Source organism: Lissotriton vulgaris, chromosome 6 (genome assembly GCF_964263255.1).
Source record: "Lissotriton vulgaris chromosome 6, aLisVul1.2, whole genome shotgun sequence".
Taxonomy (NCBI): Eukaryota; Metazoa; Chordata; class Amphibia; order Caudata; family Salamandridae; genus Lissotriton; species Lissotriton vulgaris.
Window position 1 is genome coordinate 1,215,336,714 of NC_141694.1, and position 23,980 is coordinate 1,215,360,693.

A 23,980-nucleotide genomic window follows, 5' to 3' on the forward strand; every position below is an offset into this window, starting at 1 on the left:
TACCTCTTCTCTACCACCGAATTTTCCATTCGCCGATAAAGTAGCACCACTTCCTCTACTTTACCCTTCTCTCAGGCATAGGTTAAGCTCTATTAGCCTCCCAGCAGTAAGGTTTAAATCAGGATACGCAGTGATCCCTGTGCTTGAAGGCTTGTCCTCGGTATGCATTTATCCTTTCACGCGTAAAGATCCCTAAACATGTGATATGCGCAAATACCACTGTAGTATACGGCGATACTACTTTTGAAACAGACTATGTGATGTGCGACTTCACTTGCCACACTTCCTATGCCTGCAGACAGAGTGACTCGCTTCACGCAATCCTCGGAAGCCTTTTCAGGACTACATATAACATAATACAAAGTCAACAGATGTTAGTTATAATTCTGTACATCAAAACCCTTATATATCATTTTATACATAATCCTAGCTAATTCTATAGCAACCAATGCTCTGCTACCAAGCTAATAACTGATGCAGTGCTACTCCGGAAATATTTTCTAAATCCTTATCACCTTTCCCTGAAGTACCAAATCATACATCTACTCATCATTGGGTCCCATAACACTGCGAGTTACTCACAAAACACTTCCATCCTACTTCATGGATCGGTGAGATTCAAAGGAGAGCTGCTGTATCATAGTGGAGTGTCTAAATTAAACTAAATATTTATACTATTTACACCTGCAGTTTAAATGAGTTTTACCACGGGTTTTATTACCAAGACATTTTATTCAAACACACCCCCGTTATAGTTAATGAATCTGCTAGTAAAAAAATAGGCATAGGAAAATACAAGACCAGCTTAATTCTCCATTTATCTAATTTTTATTAAAAGCAAAGTTTAGCATGTCTAACAGTTTATTCGCTTTATTTGTTTCTTTATTCAAAAATAGCTTTAAAGGAGTAAAAGTTTTATCTCAAACAGTTATATTAATTTATTTCAGAGATTCAGAAATAGACATTATTATTTAGATTTCAGAACACAAATATTAGCAAGATAGTTCCCAAAATTCCCTTTCTCCTAACTTCCCTAACTAATAACCTCATCCAAAGCTCAGTTCTCATTCAAAAAATAAAACATTTGTTCAAGAATCTTACATCCTAGGAAAATCAGCATACCAACAGCACCTCAAGAGGAAATCGGAAGAGAGTTTCTTCTTAAGAAAAGTCACAACTTTTTATATCCTTTTTCACTAACCTTATCCATCTAAAAAAGTAACTATCAGTACAGACTCAAGTTCTGATTGGACAATTTGAGTGTGGATGAACATCACCTCATCATCCTAATATTCAATTTCCGTAGCATCAGCTGAATTTTAAAGAGTCCTTTGTTTGAGAAAGTCTTTGGCCTAGTCACATCCTCAACTAGCTACTAAAGGTTTCTTTCCCATGACCAGTTACTCAAATGTTCATTCTTTTGGCAGTCATCAGGACTTCCAGGGCAAGTCGTCCTTGAACTGCTTTCGTTCAGGCACAGGCAGCTCATATTCAATCTCAGCTTTGGCTGCGCATGCTCAGTTTATCTTCCATTCACAGTTAATAAAGCAGCCATCTTTTTACTAGGCCTCAAGGGCCAGAACGGGAACTATCATAGAAACAAAGACAAATAAATGTTAATTATTGAAATATAGCCCTTCTGTTTACCTTCCCCCGTACTAAGGGTTTCCCTGTTAGTTGTTACCTAGCAAATAAGCAACATGTATGCGTGATATACTCACTTATCTCCATGTTTTTGCCACAAACACATGAACAGAAATATTTATGCCGCTTTTGATTAATTTAAAGCTTTGCATTAATAAACAACATGACCAAATTTATAAATTAGTCAGTTATAGTTTTCCATGCAAGCAGAATAATATTCCCACATGTATTTGTGGGTGCATTCTATACTACGTTGGGTAATTTTCCAAGCTCACACAATTAATAAAGGCTACAGTTATGAGGAAATTATTTCATGAGGGGCATACAAAATTTTGTTTCTCCACTTCGCTCCATCATATGTTACAAAAACCAGTAATAGTCATGTAAACTAAAAAAACCATCATCAATCATGCCTGTGGTGCAATTTTGTGTCCTAATGGTGTTGATTTTCAACTATACCCATCTCTGCACCTCCATCCTCCAACCAGCAGTCCTAGGGGAGTCACTTTCCTTACAAATTATTGCTAAAGGGTTCTTAAAAATCTGATATGGTAAGTCTCAAATTTGCGCTCTGTTCTACCTTTGTTTGGTCTGACGGTTATTCATATGAGAACTTACATCCTTGGTATGGTATTCCCCCAATGTTTTTGCCTTCGCCACCTGTTTTTGCAGATATTTGTTTTTGTTGGCATTAGTACTCTGTGCACTTTAGCACTGCTAATGAGTGGTAAAGTGCTTCTGCTTCCTCCCTTAAACATGGTAAAATTGGCCTACACCTAATTCACACATTTAATTTACTTATATGTTCCTAGTAAATGGTGCTAAATGTACACAGGGCCTGTAAATGAAATGCTTCTAATGGGCTGTAGCACTCATTGTGACACCCTCAAAAGTGCTGTCTGTAATGTCCTGGACTCTTGACCTGAGTCAGAGTGTACTCCCTGCAGTATTGAAGGCTTCATTGGATCCGATGCAGCCCAACGCAGACCTATGTAGAGCCTTGCATCACAGCACCTCACAGCTCCTGATTACAGCTTCTCCAGAACTTATACAGCATGATGCAGAGTGATGCCAAGCCCCTCAGAACCACACTGCCCAGTTGAGATCTTCGCCAGATCCAACGCTTAAAGATGCAATGCTTCACAAAACCATACCGCGCAGATTTCGCATCAAGGACAAAATGCTCCATTGCAGTCCACCTTAACGTTTGACTTTGCCCCAGTCCAGCACAAGCGGACAAATGCATTTTGTGCATTTTGGTAATATTTTCTCTAAAAACTTTATAAAAACCTCATAACTCCAGTTCAATTGAGTGAACTTTTACTTATTTGGTGTAATTTTATTTACTAAAATATTCTTTAGTTTTCTAAATTAGTTTAGGATTATTCTTGTCCTTTGGTTTCACTTTATTACTGTTTGAGTGCTGTATAAATACTTTACACTTTGCTTCTAAGTTAAGTTAAGCCAGGCTGCTTTTTAGCAAAGCAATCAGAGTGTTAAGCACCCGTTTATTTAGCGACTTTTGTGATGGACACCCCTCTTAACTAATAACCTAATGTCTCGCAGTCTTAAAATTAAAAGCCTCTGGGCTATATGAGATCAGCTGCTGAGTCGTCTTGGTAAAATTCTGGTTACTTTTTCCAGTATTGTATAGAAAATAGAGAGAGACCCCTGTAGTTACCAAGGGAAATGAGGTACTTTATACAAGTAGAGAAAATCCTTCCAAGGAAGTCATGTATATAATGTAAAGTATAACTATTTGAGATGTATACCGAATATAAATGTGAGGCATTTTGAGCCTGATTTTTTGGTCAAGTATATGTTATGTATGTATTAAGCAATAGACATCATATGCGAGATATGAAAGAAATATATATATATATATTTATGGTATATATTTACTCCACGCAGGAATGAGAAACCAGAGATTACAAATTAGTGAATAAAACTGTTTGTCTTGAAAAAGATGGCAATATAAATTAACCCATCGAAACGCGTCAATGCATTTGTGAGTACAATCCAAGGGTCAACTCAGACTTGTAGATGCAAGATTCAGTATTGTATCCAAGCTGTGTTCTGAAGTAAATTCCCTAAGGATATGCTAATATATATGATAAAGTCTACTGTCTAAAACTTGTCTCTGTCTTAGTGATATGCTGGTTCATAATATGAATTGTAATATGTGTGGATTATTTTTATGAATTGTAATAATTGAATTTGTTTAGGTTGGTTTTATGAGATTGTATTATTTATTAAATGTTTGTGTTGAAGAATTTCTTAGGATATTTAGGATGCTACAGAAGAATTTATTTCTGTTTTTAATAATTTTTAATTAAAAAAAGCTTTTATATGTTATATTAGTGTCTCAGCATATAATTCGTTTTATGATTTATTGTGATAGTGCTTAATACCAATTCAATCAATTCAAAAAGTGCTTTATTCGAGTATTACTCATAAAAGCAGACATACAAACACGTAGTAAAAAAGACAATTAAATTACAAAAGTCATATTTGACATAAGCACATATCTCATTAAAAAAGCAGTTATTTCTCAGCAGAATATACATAATCACAGGTGTAAAGTTCATTACTATTAAAAATACAGTTAAAACAGATTACAATATCATTGTGCTAAAAATCGTTACAATTTCATTCCAAATGACACATAAAATGAACCAATACAGAGAATAGACAATAATCTAGCAGTCTCTGGACGACAAGGCAGAGAGTAGTTACCCTACTAGCAATCTCTGCCTTATTACCCACATCCACCCCAGGTACTTTGCGGTGGCAATTGTGATCCAAGTCAAAGAAGTAGATCTAACAATACGCAAAGCTACCATACTGCTTTTAGTACCCAAGTTCCTACACATAGGTGCCAACCAGACTCGCCTTGGAGCAGAATATACTTGGCAGGAGAACAAAAAGTGACCAAGGGTTTCGTTTCCTTCCCCACAGACTGGACAAGTAGCTGGACCTCCTTCTCTCCACTTAGATGTTAGATTATGGAGAGGGAGAGAGCCAGCCCTTAGTTGGAAAAACAATTTCCTATCCATAGGGTTCGATATGTAATCCCAATACAATTCATATATAGGGTACAGTTTAACCTCGAGGAAACTGGTGGTCATGGACCCGCTGTTAGTACTGAGCAAACTCCTATTAGCAACCCGTTCCCCAAAAATATTTTTTAGGGTTGACTTAGTGGGAAATGATGCCCCTACTGGATCAGACCATAATGCATTTAGTCCTAGTTCAAATAGTGCAAGTTTTAATGATTTGAACCATCTAATTTTATTAAAGCGATCTGCTTTGATGACATCAATGAACCCATCCGCATAGTGGGAGAGCTCAGGCGTGGTCCAGAGCCTACGCCAGTATAGAATCGGTCGTAGTTTGCCCATTTCCGAGATTTCTCTCCTGCCAAGCTCATATCTCAGAGGCAATAACGGACTACTCTGTGGAGTACCTGTAAGTTTCCTAAAGAATTTGTTCTCAGAAGTTTGGAGCTCCTGCAGATTTTCCTGCCCCCACAACTCAGCCCAGTACAATGCTGACCCAATTGCTTTTGCCTCATATATGATCAGGGGTGGTTTAATCGGTTTGGTCAGCGATTTCCTATGCTCCTTTATAATGGTACCAGCTAGTTGCTTGTGTCTTAATGTCGCAATATTTAGATGTTGGTTCCACCTATTATCATTAGAGATAAGGATCCCCAGGTATGTAAATGATTTTACATCCTCAAGAATGCGTCTACTCATGGTAATTTTGGATTTAAAATTTCTATGAGGATTAGAAACCATGAGTTTTGTTTTAGACGCATTCACCTCCAGACCGTGATCCCCACAGAACTTATCAAATATGGCCAATGCTTTTTGCAGGCCACTTGGGGTTTTAGATAAAATTAGCGTGTCATCGGCGAACATTAAAATAGGAACTTTTACACCTGCGAGAGAGGGAGCATCCACTACCTGTGATTGCATGCGGGGGACAATACCGTTAATAAAAAGGGTGAACAGTGTTGGTGCCATTGAGCACCCTTGCCGAACCCCGCGCTCAACAGGAAATTCGGCAGTGTCATTACCGTACCCACCCCATTGAATTTTGGCATAAGTACCTTCATGTAATCTCATGATCAAGGTCAGCAAGACCCCTGGGAACCCTAAAGCCGCAAGCACTTCCCACAGTTTCGCCCGTGGTACCAGGTCGAAGGCAGCCCGCAGATCGACAAATGCTGCATAAAGACTGCATCCACCTAGCACCACGGTCCTCCACTGGATCAGTTGAAATCGAAAGACTTGATCCACAGTACTAGTTGCCCTGCGGAACCCAGCCTGGAAGGGAGATAAAATATTGTGATCCTCCGCCCAGTCGAACAATCTGTTTACAATCACTCGCCCCACGATTTTTTGGACAGTATCAATTAAACGGTGAACAACACTTACAACGCAACTTTTACATCGCAGAGCCTTTACATCGCAACCATTACAACGCAAACTATTACAACGCATTGCTCTGGGGGGCGCTCTAGGATAGGGAATAGGTTAATTTACTATCCAATAACCTTTCCTAGTGTCCACGGGGACTGGAGTTGGAATAGTAAATTAAACTATTCACTATCCAGCGCCCCAAAGCACTATGCGTTGTAATGGACTGCGTTGTAATAATTGCGTTGTAAAGGCATGCGATGTAAATGCATGCGTTGTAACGTCATACATCCCAATTAAACTGATTGGGCGGTAGTTGCAAGGCTGGGCACGATCTCCCTTTTTATATACAGGAATGATTACAGCACCCCGCCATGATACCGGGATATCTGCACCCTTGGCAATGTGGTTTATTAGCAAGTGAATGTATTTACACTACCATCCAGTGTCATTTAGAAAAACGTCCGCTGGGACCCAATCTATGCCAGGAGCACGGCCGCTATGTACGGTTTTGAGGGCAGAGAGTATTTCACTCTGCGTGAAGACATTGTCTTCTGCAAATAAATGAGTAGGGCAAATACTATTTACAATCTGTTCCCTAGTAGCATACTGATCACTGAAGAATTTGACCCAGGCGTCCTGTGGGACATTGTTGTTACTTGCCTCTTCAGACCTTTCTTGACCCCATTTGACAATGTGCCAAAATAATCTAGAGTGTTTTCGATCACTTGCACATTTCAATTTGTTCCAATGGGCTTCGTCCCAATCTCTTTTCGCCTTAGCAATACAGATTTTATAATGCTTCCTGGCAGATCGAATAGCCCCCAAATTTTTACTCTTAATTGCGGCTCCCAGAGAGGTTCGTGCCACCTTGCAATCATGATTATACCACTTAGCAGCTCTATAAGCACATACCCTCTTTCTGCTTACAGGTTTTAAGAAGTAACATTTAATTTCATTAAAGAGAATCTCATGTACTTTGGTAGTGTCATCTTGACCCGGAGGATTCCCTGCCACACACTCTAGGGCCATGATAGCCTTGTCAGTCGCAACTCCTATTTTTTCTAAGGCCTGCTGGTCTGTCCTAACACTTGTCCACCTCAACCTGCGCATGTCATTTGTTGGTAAAATCAGCGGGGGTAGAGGATCATCACGGGGATTAGAAACATTATATTCAGACAACCACCATTTTTGAAAAACGCATAAAGGGTTATGGTCACTCTCAAGCCTTTCCATTACAACCATATCACTAACAGATGACCAAAGGGACATGCTACAGATGACATAATCAATACGGCTTTTGTTTCTCCCGTTGTTGAAAGTCATGGCTGGTACTCTATCTGACTTTGTCCTGCCATTCAGAGCTCTTAACCCTTGTTCGAGGCACATTGCATTTAGACCTAAAATATCCTCAGTCCAGCGAGTTACTGGAGTAGTATCTAGTGTGGGAATATCCCATTGCTTATCTTCCTCTGCACCTAAGAAAGCCTCACCAGTGTCTAGAGGTTCAAACGTACGATTTAAGTCACCTGCAATTATTATGTTCTTCCTACTAGAATGTGTCTCTAGAAGATTATACAGGGTCAGAAGGACCTCAGATTTTCCTGCATTTCCACCTCTAACGTATATGTTATAGATGTCGATGGAAATGGATGAATCACTCATGAGTCTAATGAGCTAGATATCTTTTTGATCAAGCTCCACACTTTTTACTACAACCTTTAGGGACTGTCGGACCCATATAGTAAGGCCCCCCATCAGGCGCCCTTTTGGGCCCTTGATGGCTGGTACATGGAAATTTAGGTACCCCAAAGCAAAAACAGGATCACAGGCCCATGTCTCCTGAAAAATGCAAACATCATACTTGCTAACAAACCCAAACCAGTCTCCACAATCCAGCTTGGAGCATAGCCCAGCCACAATCCAGGATAATAGATTCCCAGTACCGTTTGCCATTACAGGTTTAGGGCTAGAGACAAACCCATTCAATACCGTGTCATCAATACCATTGTTATTTACATTTTCATTGATTGGTCCTACTGTGACCTCAGGGATGACAATCTCAGTTCGAGCGCCTACTAGATGACCAGGCTTCCCAGTAGTACATGCATCAAGTGTATTTTGCAACAAACGCTTACGGTTAAATGGTTGTTAATGACAGGCATCCAGGTTTGAGAGGGCAGAGTATCTATTTTCCAAGCCTAGTCCCCACTCAGTAAAACCAACATCCTTACTGCCCCTTTTGGTCACAACGTTCCATTTTGTTCTTAAAGTACTAGAATTCGGACCTCTTCCTTTCCGAGGATAGAAAAAGTCCAAGGTCAGTGGAACAATTGAAGTTGATCTTCGCTGTGGAGGTAAGATGTTGGGCAAGATGTTTGGCAAGACCTCAGGGTCAGAGAAGTTAAGGACAACACAATCCCCCTTAAACCTCTTGACCCTATTACCAATCCACTCTACCCTTCTGGCATTTACAAGTTCTTCAGATAATCGCTGCTTTCCCCAGGGAGAAATTACCATGTTATTAGTAAGCCACGATAAGGATTTGTTTAATAAAGATGATGTTGATTCAACCTCTCCAGATGCCAATGGGGGGACATTTGCAAGGACGAGAACTAATGGAGAAGCTTCTACTACAAGCTCAAAAGACCCTTTCCCAGTATTAAAATCACCAGTGGTAGGAACGGGGGGTACAACACCTGAGGCACCACCAGGTGGATAAATCAGTGGTACCATTAGAGGATTTGGCGCAGGAATAGGAGTAGGTCCACTATTTTCGCCAGAGGGTGTTTTACTCACTAATGGCTCTACCCTGGACACAACGACTTCAGGGAGATTTCCTACCTCCACCAGAGTTTTCTCTAATAAACCTTCCAGTCTATTAACCTCAGCGGTTAATTTGTCTATTTTACTAACCAGGGGTTTGACTATACCTTTTATTTTTGTGTCCATCATGCTCCATAGTTTATTAAATTGAGCATTGGAGAGGGTCACAAAAGCTTCACTAGTCGGATCATCCTCCTCATCCTCAAGTATTTTCCTTGGTGGGGTTGCAACTTTATTTCTAGCAGACCTTAAACCCCCCCCCCCCGTTTTGGCATAACCTTTCTTTTGGCCCCAGTAACCCTCGGGGCTAGAACAGGGGCTGCAGTAGGGATAGGGGACTCTTTATTGGTGGATATCACTGTCACCACTTCACTGTCACTATTATCTTCAGTAATAGCAACTATGCCACTAGGCTGGATGGTATTTGTATTGTGGAGAGAATCATGTACCACACCAGATGTACTGCTATTTTGTAGTGCAAAAGAATCCTCTATCTCTTTATCGTCCAGAGGAGATTGGTTAGATTAATCTAATCCCAATGAGGATCTCCTGTCGCTATTTATTTTTGCCACAACTTGGAAAAGATAGTTATCTATGGTGTTATTGACTGGGGTTTGCTTTTTCCCGGGCATGGTTAGGATGGGCAATACACTCAGAGCAATATAGTTCCTCACAGGACTCAGCAGTTGTTTTAATTACCCAGTGCAGTGTAGTCCGAGACGGACTGTATCCAGAAAGTGTTCGAAGGGATTTTCGGGCAGGGTCCCTAGCCCAACCCAACCTAGTCCAACCTCGGACGGCCTCAGACAGCCCGCCCTTTGCCTGGGCTTCATCCGGGCGTCCCGCATGCGTCCCACGACGCGGAGGGCGCCGTCAATTTGAAGCGCCTCCGTGCGTGGTGACCCCTGTGCTGGCTTCCGGGTCGCTGGGCAGGCTGGGAGGTGTAGTCTCCCTCCGCTCGGCGGCCGCGAGGTGAACTACAGTGGCTGCGGGAGGGAGACCAAAGTGCAGGCAGAGAGTCACAGGTTCCACGGCTCAGCGGGAGACAGCGTTCCTCTGCGTTCGTCAGGTGGGTTTCACAACAACAAGGCACCCACTCCACCGAGGGCGCCGTCAATTTGAAGCGCCTCCGTGCACGGTGACCCCTGTGCTGGCTTCCGGGTCGCTGGGCAGGCTGGGAGGTGTAGTCTCCCTCCGCTCGGCGGCCGCGAGGTGAACTACAGCGGCGGCGGGAGGGAGACCAAAGTGCAGGCAGAGAGTCACAGGTTCCACGGCTCAGGGGGAGACAGCATTCCTCTGCGTTCGTCAGGTGGGTTTCACGGCAACAAGGCACAAGAATAAATACCACAAGAAGATGCAGTAGGGGAGTGATAGTTGATCACCATACTATATATTGTCTCCAAGGGAGAATTTAATCCACTTTATTAAATAGTCATCTATTTTCAGACATTTCTAAACCGTAAGAAGTACATCTGCATTATCATTTTCACAAATACGACAACTGCTATCAGTTATTGGTTGTGTTCTAATAAGTTCACTAGGAGTGAAATATATGAGATGCAACTAATTAAATGTGATGTAGTTAAACTGTACATTCCCTGCAACTAACCTTGGAAACGTCTCAATCTCCATCAATACAGTTTTCTGATGTAAGATTCCTAGTGGGAGCTAACATTTTCAAGCACCTTGTCATTTTCTTCATGTCTCCAGTGTTAAAAGCAATTGTACCTCATTAGTTAGTGGTTCATCACAGGCACTTTCCCACATTCTTTGAATGGTAGCTATTAGTTGGCCATGTGTCGTAAATTGACTCAGCGGGCTTTAGTTAATTGAAGTGCTAATCTCCCTCCCACAAATAGATGTTGCACACTGTTCATGTCTGCCACTGATTTATGCAGTCCTTTAAGTCTAACCATCTCAACCTTAGGGAGGCAGCCTGGTGGCATATTAGGAGCATATCTCTATTTAAGGCCTGCCTATGAGAAATCAGGCTTAGCTACACAGGTTCACCTCCGTACACTTATCAATTCCAAACTGCTATCCTCTTTTTCAGTGGGCTATTGGGGTCCCCATGCCCTTGCAATAGTTCTTTTTGCTACTTCTAATCCTACTGTGCAAAGCAGCAGTTTGCCCCTCTTGAGATCTACGTCATTGATAATTCCTATTATTGAAAAGTATGGCAGAGGGTGAATTTCACTTTCCTCTACCTGTCCTATTCTGTATTAAATATTTGTCCTGTACATCTGTATTTTAGCTCAATTCAATATAGTGTGAATTAAGGTACCCTATTTACCAGTCCATTTGAAACAAGTAAATATGGAAGCTCGTCCCATTTTGTACAAGTGGTACGGCACGCTCTCTGTGAAAAAATATTTAAGAGTCTCATTTATGACTTTAGTGTTGCAGAGCAGCACAGCAAGTTACCTTGCTTTGCTGCCGTACGTCGCGGGGAAAGGGCTGGAATGTGCTGTATTTATCCAATACGGAGCATTCCTGTCTTCTGTACTTGCGCTGGTGCTTATTTAGCAGCCTAGCACCAATGCAGGCCCCTTGGACCATGGTGCAAGGATGCCTGCGTTGTAGGCAGGATTGTTTTTGTGAAGGGAGGAGCACCTTTCTGCACATAAACAACCCTGAGAGGCGTTTTCCTCTTTCTGCAGCACACACAGAAAGAGGAAAAACAAGGAGTAATAAAAATATTTCTCTTTGTTACACCTCCCCTGGGGAGACATATCTTTTTAGCAGATTCACAGGTTTACAAGGTCTTGTAAAACTGGAAATGCATCAAGAACCATGGGAAATGTGTGAGAACATCCAGGCAATGCCCACTGAACGCTCACCTGGGGCAGAGTAATGCAATGCAGCAATTTGTGCTGCATTGCGTTACTGCATATTTTTGGACCCACAAAAAAGTGGCTTTGCATGGCTTCAAATATATGGCTTAAGGTTTGTATCGCTCTCGTACTATGTTGCGTGGTACAAAAACGATGTACACTGGGTCATAACTATGGCCTACAGTTTATTACGCACAGTTTAGGCTTTATCGCCATGTATTTAGGATGCATTAACACAGCCTTCCAGTGCATAGCTTCATTCGCTGACAAAAAATTGATGTAAAATAAAAAGATGTAAAAAATATAGATGAAAAAATATAGAAGAAAAAATATGGAATGCAAAACTATTGACTCCCTATACCTAAATAGGTAAGTACAAAAATATTGGAAAAAACATATCGATGTCAAAATATAGTTGTACAAAATATAGATTTTTTTATACTGCCTCAGTGGTCAGGGTGAGGGTAGGCTTCATGTCGTCCACACACTTCTAAGTAAGTGGGGTTGGCTTTCATGTTTTTTTGCTGAACTCTTGTAAATTAACCTAGAATACAGATCACTTCAGCATGCTAATGAAATGATGAACAAAAAGCATCTATGCAATTTAAAGCACTGGTTCTGATTTGGTCAGAAAAGTCGGTCCTTTTTACCACATCTTATAAAATCTCACTCATGGTTTGGAATGTATCTGATTTGAAAAATAGCACAGATTATGCGTTTTTGTGGCACGCCAAATACCATATTGTTTCCCCTGTTTAATCCCGGTATACTCGAACTGCTAAAAAATAATAAAAGGAGAGGTATTTAGTGCATCCGGTAATTTCTGCAGCAGTATATACCATGCAATTTGGACTTCTGACCCCTGCTCAGAATCAGTGCCTTAGCGTGACACAAAATTTACTGGTGGAATACATTTATTATTTGAATTGAAAACTTAGTTAGCATCAAGATTTTCTTTTTGGGAGTTTCAGTAAGGTCAGTCATAAGATTCCTTTTTGCTCTTTTAAGAAAGTATGATGTTAATGTTTACAAATAAAAAATGCTTAGAACTTAATAGAGTGGTATTAAGTTGACATACACGATGTGCTTGACTTATACCATAGTTAAGGTTGCTGTATGAAATTACATTTTATGTCTTTAAAATGTGCTCAAGTTAATTCAAAATAAATGTGGATCAGTGGAAGGCTATAAAGTTTCTCTTAGTTAATTAGTTGTCTTCAGAGTGTTTGCGCCTGTTGCAAATGTATAGCTGCTCAGTACAAATATGCTGGAATCACTTCTCCAAATAAAATGTTCTTCCTTGGAGGCGTTCAGGCCCCTTAAAAAGTTTTTGACAAGTGGGGCTGGACCCCATAGACTGCGAAGGTGGTGTTAATTTGAAACGATGTGCTATTTAGCACAATATTACATACTGTACTGCCATCTATTTGTTTTACGTTGGTCAGTGAACTTGAATGAATGTTAATATTTTAACTGTTAGGGTACATTTTGAGGATTACATTTTTTACTGAAAAACAGCAATATAAATCATGGCCATATTTATGTAAAAGTAACGCAATGCAGAGCAGCTCAGCAAGTCACCTTGCTGCCTTGCATTACAGGAAAGGGCAGAAATGTGCCATATTTAGTACAATTGGGTGCATTGCAGACCTTCCCCAGGGCTGACGCCCAATGGCCTGCTTAGCACCAATGCAGGCACTCTTGTATCATGGTGCAAGGGTGCCTACGTTCGATGCACAATTGGTTTTGTGCAGGAAGGGGGACCTTCCTACACAAAAACAATCCCCTGAGGCATATTCCTCTATCTATGTGTTCTGTGTTGTGTCTCGAGCCAGACCCTTCCTGGCTCGAGGGCTACACGCGCAATGTTTGTGGGTAAGTGTTATGAATTAAACGTGTATTGTTGTGCTCGATACATTCGGTTTAGAACTAGGGAGGTAGGGAGCAAGAGATCGAGAAGAGAGCTGACCAGCGGCTGCGCCCGCACTTCCTCTGTAACCGGGTTATGCTTTAATAAAAGATTATAATTAATCTCAAGAGGATCGTTTCATCTTTACAACATTCTGCACTATGCAGCACACCTAGAAAGGGAAGTAACAAAGAGAACATAAGATATTCATCCACGTTATGCCTTACCTGTGGATGCGTAGCATTCAGCACATTCCCAGGTCTTCCAGCAATGGTAAATCTGTGAATGCATCAAAATCCATGGGAGTTGCATGGGAACACTCATGGACCGCCTTTCCAGGACAGAGTAACTCAATGCAGCGATTTGCGGTGCTGTCTTTACTCCTCATTAAAGGAACCACTGAGGTCCTGGCTTTGCGTGGCTTGATCAATAATCCACATTTTGTAAAGCGCGAACAATCACCCGTGAGGGTCTCTAGGCGCTGGGGGCCGTCAGGAAGATTAAGCAAGCTATTGCCCAGAGTCACATGGTGCTGTGCTAATCTGCCGCCGGGGATTGAACCCTGATCCCCAGATTCCGGAGTCAGTCGCCCTGGCCGCGGCGCCACACCTCTTCCTCAATTGCATTTGGCGGTTGCTTCGGGAATAAAACATGTTGCATTGTGCAAAAACGACACAACCCCCTTTACGAATATGGTCGTTAGTGCATTAAACATAAATAAAGAAACATCAGGGACGAAACCTATGTAAGCACTTGCCAGCTTCGACTTGGGACCAGATGTTATACACTTTGAAGACGTGACTCACATACCCTTTTCCATAGGTAGTTCTGACCTACTCCTGCCTTAGATGTGAATTCCATCTGAATATCCAGGCCTGGTTCACAAAGCATTTTTTGTGAGTAGTTGCGGCTTACTCCATAAATAGAAGTGGGTTACACACGGGAGTAAGTCATGCTTATTCACAGATATGATTCACAAAGCTTTTTCTGTAAGTAAGAATGCTTCACAAGTGGAACTTAATGAGCACATCATACATCAAAACCAATCCTAATCAAAAAGGGACTGGCCTCTTTGACGAAGCAGCGAAGCATATACCTTTGTCTGAACCCAAATTTTTATGTTTCAGTATCTTTAGCAGGCAGATCTTTGATCATCACTATACCTGAGCGAAATATAAATTATCCGGGCATAATTTGCTTAATTTTGGGAATTTCATTTTACGCTTGTAACTTGGAATTCCTGAAATTAGGCCATAATGACTTTGATAATTACACAGCATTTGCAGTAAAATATTTGAGTGAAACACTGCATTTGCAGTAACGCACCTGAACCATAAAATGCGAGAGGCTGTTGTTCGCGGTGCTTTTGCTAAATTCATCCGTACAATGAAAATAGTGTTTCGTGCCAAAATATTCAACAAAATGCAGATTTGCATTTCACATCTTTACACATACTTTCACAGAATTTTGACAAAAAATTGTGAAATTTACATGAAAGCAAATTATGGGGATTTCCAACACTCTTGAATCATCACCACTTGAAATATTGAGAACTGTATATAATTTTACGTGGAGATCCAAATGAATATATACAGTTTTATCCTCAAATAGGAACTTCAGTGTATGAATCAAATATTGGTTTTATCAAAACTACATTCTGGAAATTCCCTGCTAGTAGGTCTCCCTAATAAACGTCTGGCTTTCCTCGAACATCTCAAAACCTCACTGCTCTACCCACTCATTGCCTCTCTATCAAACTCTGGTGTGTGTACAGTTTCAAATTCCTCCATCGTAAAACAGTTTTACTAATGGGACTATCTATCTGGAAAGAAGAATATATAAATGCACCAACACTTTACTTTGCTTAGGAAACTTTTTTTTACGAAGTAGCACATACTTTCACAATATTTAACAGGGAATATCCACGGAACTAGTACTGTGTGCTGGAGTTCTTCTCTTCTATTATGCAGGTAACAGCGGAAATCATTTTTCTTTCAAAAATACAGCATAGAGGAAAATATTAAAAGTTAAGCACATCTCACCTTCAGTCTGTGGCAGATGCATTAACTATTCACTTCATCTTGGCCGTTGACAGTAATTCACAATTTCAACCTGCTCTGTTTCGTCCTAGCCTGACATGACCTACACTTGCCTAGCATTTTTAGAAGGCTTTAGCCTTTCCACTGTGGCAAATTTTTTTTATTAATCAGTCATTAACTCCACCTTTGACCTCACTTGCATGCGTCCTCCCTTCCTAATCAACAAATGTCCTCATCATCAGTGAAATAGTTTTTGGGGCACATGCTTCAATGAAAATACCGGTTGCAAAGGGGCAGATTCTGCATTCTTGCATTTGGGAAGCATCAACCCAAATGCAAAATCAAAATTTAAGTAATCACAACATTTGCGATTACTTAAATTGCATGATGCATTTCCAATTGCAAATTCGCACATAGGGATTGCAAATTAGCATAAATTTGAACTTGATGGTAATAAACACACACACATGCCCTTGGGGCATGTATGTGTGCAAAATGTGGTAACATGGAAATTAAAAGGGGAGAAACAGGGTGTCCTTTTTGAACCCTTGAAAATCCATGCGCAAATTGTGAGTCCATATTTGGTACTCGTAAATTGAACATGCAATTTACAGTCCTTCCTATGTTCATCGAGGCCCATAGGAATGAATGGGGAGCTATTCCTTAATTGCTATTCGCAATTTGCTAGTCACAATTAAGGAATATGTAGGAATCTAAATTTTTTGTGTGATTCCTACATGCATAGGGATTTGTGAGTCCTAAATAGCGATTTCTTAAAATTCGCTATTTAGGATTCGCAAATCCTGACTTTGATGCATGTGGCCCTATGTTCCATTTCACAAACCAGTTGCCTGTGAATTTCCTTTATGTGTGGTAACTCCAAGTACCCTACATACTGGAAAAGTGAATTTTGTGGCTAACATATTACCTCCACAATTTTCCACTAGTAAATTTGAGCAGGTCAATTCTCTTAGAATTAAAGATGCCCAAAAAATGCCTGCAGATGTTCATTGTGTATGGTAAGTACTGAAAGTTGCATGTTATGCATCATTATCCATGGTGAACCTGAATGGGCAATTATCATTACAGTTGGTAATGTGTAGACCCTTAAATCAATCAATTGTATGCCTTGCCCAGTGTCAAGGACTCGATGCAGTGATGGTCTGTCTCACTCTCTTCTTGATTGCCCAGAGAAAGCGTGACTCCACTGAGTACTCACTCACTGTGCCACCCAGCACATAATATACACATGAAAAGTGAACATGCCTCCTTAAGAGGGTCCCAGTTGGGATGAAAAAGCCACTAAGGCCAGAAAACTCCTCTTTGGTAACACTTATAGTTATTGATTGAAGATAAAGGACCTGATTTATAGTATGGTCAAATTTACAATATGTAATGTCCTCCGCCACCCAGAGGGACAGAGACCCAGCATCTTTCGAGATCATTGCCATCCCAGCGGGGATCTCTGTACCTTCAAATCAACCAACATGATGGAGTTTCCTCTGAAGGTACCAAATGTTTGGTGCTCCGTAACAGTCGCATTTCACGGCTAACCACCAAACATTTTCTTTTTTTTTCTTACTTCTAAAAGGGAGTTTGTTTTAGAAAAATAAATAATGACTACACAGGGAGAGTTTTCCTTCAATGTGGGGGATCATTAGTGTTGTTTTTATGTTTGCCACTGCCAAGTTTTTCCTGGTATTGTCACACTAAATAGGGTGGACAATGTGATGCCCTTACTCCAAAAGCCAGTACTCCATCAAACCACTGGAGAAATGTGTTTCATTGACTGAGCCAATGGGGGCACTACTTCCAGAAAGCTGATTGTTTCTCTGGCTTTCAAGTCATCATAAACATCTATCCACCACCTACTTGTGAGGACCTTGCAGAGTAAAAACAATAATAGAAAACATCCTTAAAGTGGGGGGGGGGTCACACCCAAGCTCACAGCTAATAGTGATGGGAGATTTCAACAATGAAACTGCCTGGCCAAGCTATAAGAAATTAAGGCCCACATGCATCAAGCATTTTTGTAGTCGCAAACGGTGCGATTACTTAAAATCGGCCGTTTGCGAATGCAAAAGTGCTTTTTGGGATGCATGAAGCAATTTTAGAATTCGTAACATTGTTGCGAGTTCTAAAATTGCGGGTGCTTTTAAGAAGTCGCAGATGTGCGATTTCTTAAAAGCAATGCATCATTACTTTCACAAGTGCAAAGTCGCAATTAGGGTGCCAAATTTACCGAGTGGTTGAACCACTCGGTAAATTTGGAAAAAGTGTTCAAAATGCTGCAAATGTTTTTTTTTTCTACATTCATGTTTCACACACACATGTCCTTAGGACATGTGTGTGTGAAACATGATGCGAAAAATACATTTCAGGGGTGCATGGGGGGGTCCTTTGGACCCCCCCTGCACCCATGAAATTTTCAAAGTGCCACTCGCAATTTGCTGATGCCTTCCCATTGACTCCTATGGGCCTTTTGGCCCATAGGAATCAATAGGAATTGCGAAAATGCACTTAAGAATTCGGTATTCATTTGGGATTCGGTAAAAATTGCGATTTTTACCGAATCCCAAATGAATACCGAAAACAATGATGCATAGCATTTTGCACTTCTTAATTTGCGATTCCTTATTTTTCGCAAATTAGGAAGTGCAAAATGTAACAATGATGCATGTGGGCCCTAATTATAGAGGCCTGGGACCGCCAATGAGAAATTCCACAAACAAGCACAAACAAATCTAAGAAGGAGGGACTCAATGGGCCTAAGTCTGCTCTGCAAACTAGAGCACCTAGGCTTGCGGGTCCAAAATGGCCATTTCTTTGGGACATCCCAGCAGCCCTCTCATTTTACTCAACATACAGAAACTAACTCACTAATAGATTATACAGTGGAAGCCCTACCCCTACTATACTCAGCCCTCTGCTTTAAAATGGGACTAAGATCTGAAACTGATAACCTTCCCGGGGAGCTGGAAATTGACTGCGATCTGACTGAGAAGCTGCAGGGTCCATTTTCCTTGATTAATCTAAAAAGAGTCAGATGGTCCTCTAAAACAATAGGGACTTTAGCCCAAGAAGCCAAACAATGCCTGCTAAACACTGAATAACTAAAATGCTCAGTCAGAGACCAATGGGGGGTATTCGTTAACACATTCATGAAACTGTTTGCCACAAAATTAAACCCAGTTAGAGTCCAATTCAAACCTATTCTTTTGAACAGCTAAAAACTACACAGGGCTGGCATGCTGAAACAATTAAAGCGGAAAGTCAACAAGGCCCTTTGAACAGTCCTCTAGTACCCACTTAATGAAATACACACCAATAACCTGAGGTCCGCCAAACAGGAACTCACACGAGCAGTATGGGCCATTAAGAGGTATAATGCAGAGACCTTCTGGGCTAAACTTATCTGGGAACTTAAGCACCACAACTCCAACATGTTTTGGAAAATGGTGAATACCTTAAAAAACCCTGCCCATTGCAAGTTAGATTCCAGCATATCAGAAGAAGCATGGGCCACCTACTTATATGCCAACTACAACACACAAATCGTCATAAACACAATCTTGCAAAACTCCATGGTTGACCACTCAGAAGGAACTGACCTGGTAGCGGAGCCAATGTTGGTTACAGATGGCATGCCTATTATCACTGCCAACAATGTACTCAGGCAGATACCAAAATGGTGCATCACAGGAGCATCAGGCTCCTGGCTATTTACAAGACAGACCCGAGAAAATGGTCCGAAGCTGGCTCCATTTTTTAATCATGTTTTAACAGGAGCAACAATCCCAGCCTCATGGAGAGCGCCCAATATTTCCCCTATCTTCAAAGGAGATAACAAACTTGAGCCAGGGAACCAGAGGTTAATAGCCCTCATTGGTAACCAGGTGAAATACTAGCCGGGATCCTACTTGAACAGCACTGAAACTGGGCCAACTCCAACTCTATTATCCCTCCCAATCAAACAGGCTTTACAAGGAAAACCGGACCACAACAAACTTTTGTCACGCTTCCAAACCTAATTTTAACCAAATGCATATTGACATTTTTGAGTTTACACGCAAACTAAAGCTAAAAACATTTTTTGCACTCGACCTACATTTGATGAGGAGCTAATACCATCATGTACACCACACAGTGATAAAACGATTTGAGACATCGTAGACATACAAGCACTGTTGTCCTTGACTATGGGCGAGCAAGGCACTCCGACCATTTCACAGATTCTGAGTGATCTGGATACTTCAACAGATCTAACCACAGACAGTGGTCTTAAACCAAATTTCAACCTATCTTTCCCAGTGACAATGTGATTGACACCTTTTATCAGGTGGTCACGAAAGAGCTATATGACTGGGAAGACAATTTCAAACCTCAGACTTTCCATGCTAGAGATAAATTCACCATGGAGGAAAGACTAGCAATATCCAGACTTGCCTCAGCCCCAGGGGTCATTCTAAAAGAAGCAGACAAAGGGGGAAATTTGGTATTGATGGATATTGGTGATTACCTTGCAGAAATTGATAGGCAGTTGGCAGATACGATTGCGTATGCAAAATTCACTCACCATCCTATGATAGATATCACAGATATAGTAGAGAATAAACTAAAAACGTGGAGAGATCATGGTCTAATAAATTATTCAGAATATAAATACATGTTTAAACCATATCCTGTGGCACCATGCATGTATGCCTTGCTGGAGATACACAAACCAGGGGCTTTCCCCCCGGGTAGACCAATCATCGCGGGTATAGGCTATCCCACAAAGCATATTTCGGAATATATTGACCATTTTTTACGACTTATGGTCAGGAATCTTCCGTCCTATGTTCACAATACCAAATACCTACTGAACCAACTGTTGGATTTTAATTGGCCAGAGGAATGTTGGTTTGTCACCCTAGATATTAGCTCTCTCTATACTTCTATCACAATAGATCTTGGTATCGAAGTTGTCAAATACTTTCTCGAAAAAAAGGATGCTTTGCTATGGGAACATACATCTATGCTCATTGACATGATTACTTTTATTTTTGAGAATAATGTTTTTGTACACAATGCAACATGTTTTCAACAACATCAAGGAGCTGCCATGGGGTTAAGATTTTCACCATTATTTGCAAATGTTTTCATGGGTTGGCTGGAAAAACCTACATTTGGTCAGCTTGTCCAGATATACTTATTAACCATGTGATTTATTGGGGTTGATATATCGATGATGTTTTATTGATATGGAACAGCACCAATACGCTTTGACATGTTTTTTTTTTAAAAACTTTATTGTGCAAAAAATATCATTACAAGTATGGGCCTACAACCACAGGGGCCGGCCGCTAGGACATATAAAGCAATTGTAGGAACTTAGTGGTCCAGCATTGTACAGGATACATTTTTTGGCAACACAGGATGTAGGCAGGATATAGATGTTTTTAATTTTTTAGGAAAATTAACAGAGAGAAAAACAAAGAAACAAAACTCAAGGCGAAAAGCGTTCTAGACAATGTCGAGCTCCGATGGGGGGGACCTGCAATACCGGATAATGAATCAGGAGGGCAATAGAGATGATCAGGGGGGGAGGCAGTGGGGAAGTCAGACAATCAGGAAAAAAGGAGTAAATCATTTCAGGAACCTCAGGATCAGGGGGACAGAGAAATGTCCAGAGTGTCCTTAAATGGGGGTGTACAGATGTTCCCTCGGTAGGCGTTCCATTGACCCCAAATTGTACTCCATGCCCTAGGCTTGCCCCTAGCCAAATATATCGTCTTCTCTCTAAACATGCACCAGTCCATATTCTCCTTCCATACCGACACAGTGGGAGGCCGTTGGGAACCCTACAGCTGCGCAATATCTCTCTTTGCGATCATGTTCCCAAGTGCCGCCCACCAGGCCTGAGCAACGTTGTAATCATTTGGCTCCCACACATTCAATAAACATCTACGAGCCTCAGGCAGCAGAGCGACCCCGGTGACACACTCCATTACCGCATGCACACGCTGCCAATACGCCGCCACCTCACGACACTCCCAAAGGATATGAAGAAAGGTGGCACTCATTCCACATCCGCGCTTACACAACCCATCCGAGGAAAAACCCATAGCAATCAAACGAGGACCCGTAACATACACACAATGAAGAATTTTGAGCTGGATGAGACGGAAACGGGCAGGAATGTTGACCTCTTTCGGGGAAATTAGTGCGGACTGCCAGTCCTTGTCATCCAACTCCAACCCGTCTCTGGTCCAGGCCTCCCTGAGACGCACAAGGAGATCTGCCCGATTGTTAATTAGTTTCTTATAAATCAAGGAGATCGTACTATCGGGCAGATGACCATCAAGTATACGGTCCTCGAGTGGGGAAGATTCAGGTACAGCAACACCGGCAGTAAAGACAGACAGCAAAGCGTGGCGAACCTGTGCATACCTGAAGAACTCCCGTTCACCCAACTCGTACTCACTTTAAAGCATCGCAAAGGTCTTCACCGCGCCTTTCACCCAGAGATCACCCACTCTGCTAATGCCAATCATATCCCAGTTCTCAAAACCTTTAGTTGTCCAGAGGCATCCCAATTTCTCAGAAGCATACAAAGGGGTCGCTTGTGTCAATCGATCATTCCATCCCATGGCCGTATTGGCATCTTTCCACACACGCACTGCAGTCTTGGTGGGTCCTGTCAGGTACCTCCCCGCCGTCCGAGAGTAGAGTGCGCTTTTGAAGTTACCGCTGGGCAACTGATATTTATCCATCTCGAAGCTGGAGTAGGAACGGGTGCATACGTAGCATGGTTGATGGCGGACAACTGGGAGGCCCAATACTACCTCCTGATGTCCGGGAGCGCGATGCCCCCGTCATACCAGGGGAGAGTTAGTTTTGCGAGAGCGATACGTGCGCGACCGTCCCAAACAAGCCTCCTCTGCAAACCTTCCACCTCCCGAAAGTAGGCTGCCGGAATAATGTCAAAAAAGTTTTGAAGTGCGTAGAGAAATCGAGGCAGAGACATAATTCTAAAGAGTGCCGCTCGACCGAGTGGCGACACCGGCAATCTGCGCCACCGAGCAACAGCCAACTTCAATCGTCGGAGAGGAGGAAGGAGATTGTGCTCGTAACGGGCAACTGGGTCTAACGATATATAGACTCCCAAATACTTGAAGACGGATTGTGAAATTTGAATGGGAAACCTACTCGGTAAGGGGGGAAGGCCGCCCGAGATGACATACACACACGATTTGGACCAATTAATGATCAAGCCGGAGTTCTTACCGAAAGAAGTGAGAACGTCGAATAGGACGTTAAGGGATTTACGAGGGGAGGTAAGGTACAGGAGGATATCATCGGCGTACAACGAGACACAATCTTCAAAATTGGGGGCCCACTGGATGCCCTTTATTGACGGCTCCCATCGGAGCCAGGTTGCAAGGGGTTCTAGAGCGAGAGCGAAGAGCAAGGGGGACAGCGGGCATCCCTGCCTAGTACCCCTCCTGAGAGCAAAAGACTGGGACACTCTACCATTAACGACAACCTGAGCTAGCGGATCCGTGTATAAAAGTCTAACCCAACTGATAAACTCCGCACCGAAACCGAACTTGAGTGGCCCATTGATACGGCCATTCAATCGTGTCAAAGGCCATCGTGGCGTCCAAGGAAGCCAAGATGGCCGGCTCCGGAAGAGACTCCGCCCTAGCGAGAACGCCGTGTAAGCGCCGCAAATTAAGAGCAGTGTTCCGGTGCGGAATAAAACCGGATTGATCCGGAGGGATCAGGTCACAAATTACAGTGAGTAGACGAATAGCGAGGACCTTGGCGAGAATCTTCGGCTCAGCATTCAATAAAGAGATAGGCCTATATGACGCACAGCGATCACAAGGCTTGCCCTCCTTAGGAATTACAACTATAGTTACCAGATGCTGGTCACAAGGGAGGGTGCCAATCTCACGTGATTCCATGAACATAGCGTGGAGATAAGTCGCAACTTTGTCCGGGCGCAGTTTGTAAAGTTCGATAGGCAAGCCATTAGGGCCCATAGCCTTTCCAGAACGGAGGGAACGGATCGCAGTCGCAATCTCATCGACCGACAACGGGGCCTCCATGCACTCTCGGTCCTCCTCAGACAGGCAGGGCAGCGCGATGTCCCTCAGCAATATACAAGAGTCATCCTCATCTCTATCGGACACCGGGGAGTAGACCACATGAAAATAGTCAGCAAAACACTCCACAATCTCGCCAGGGTCAGTCACATTCACACCATCTGAAGTCTGAATCACGGGGACCACACGATTCGCTCTTTCCTTCTGATCA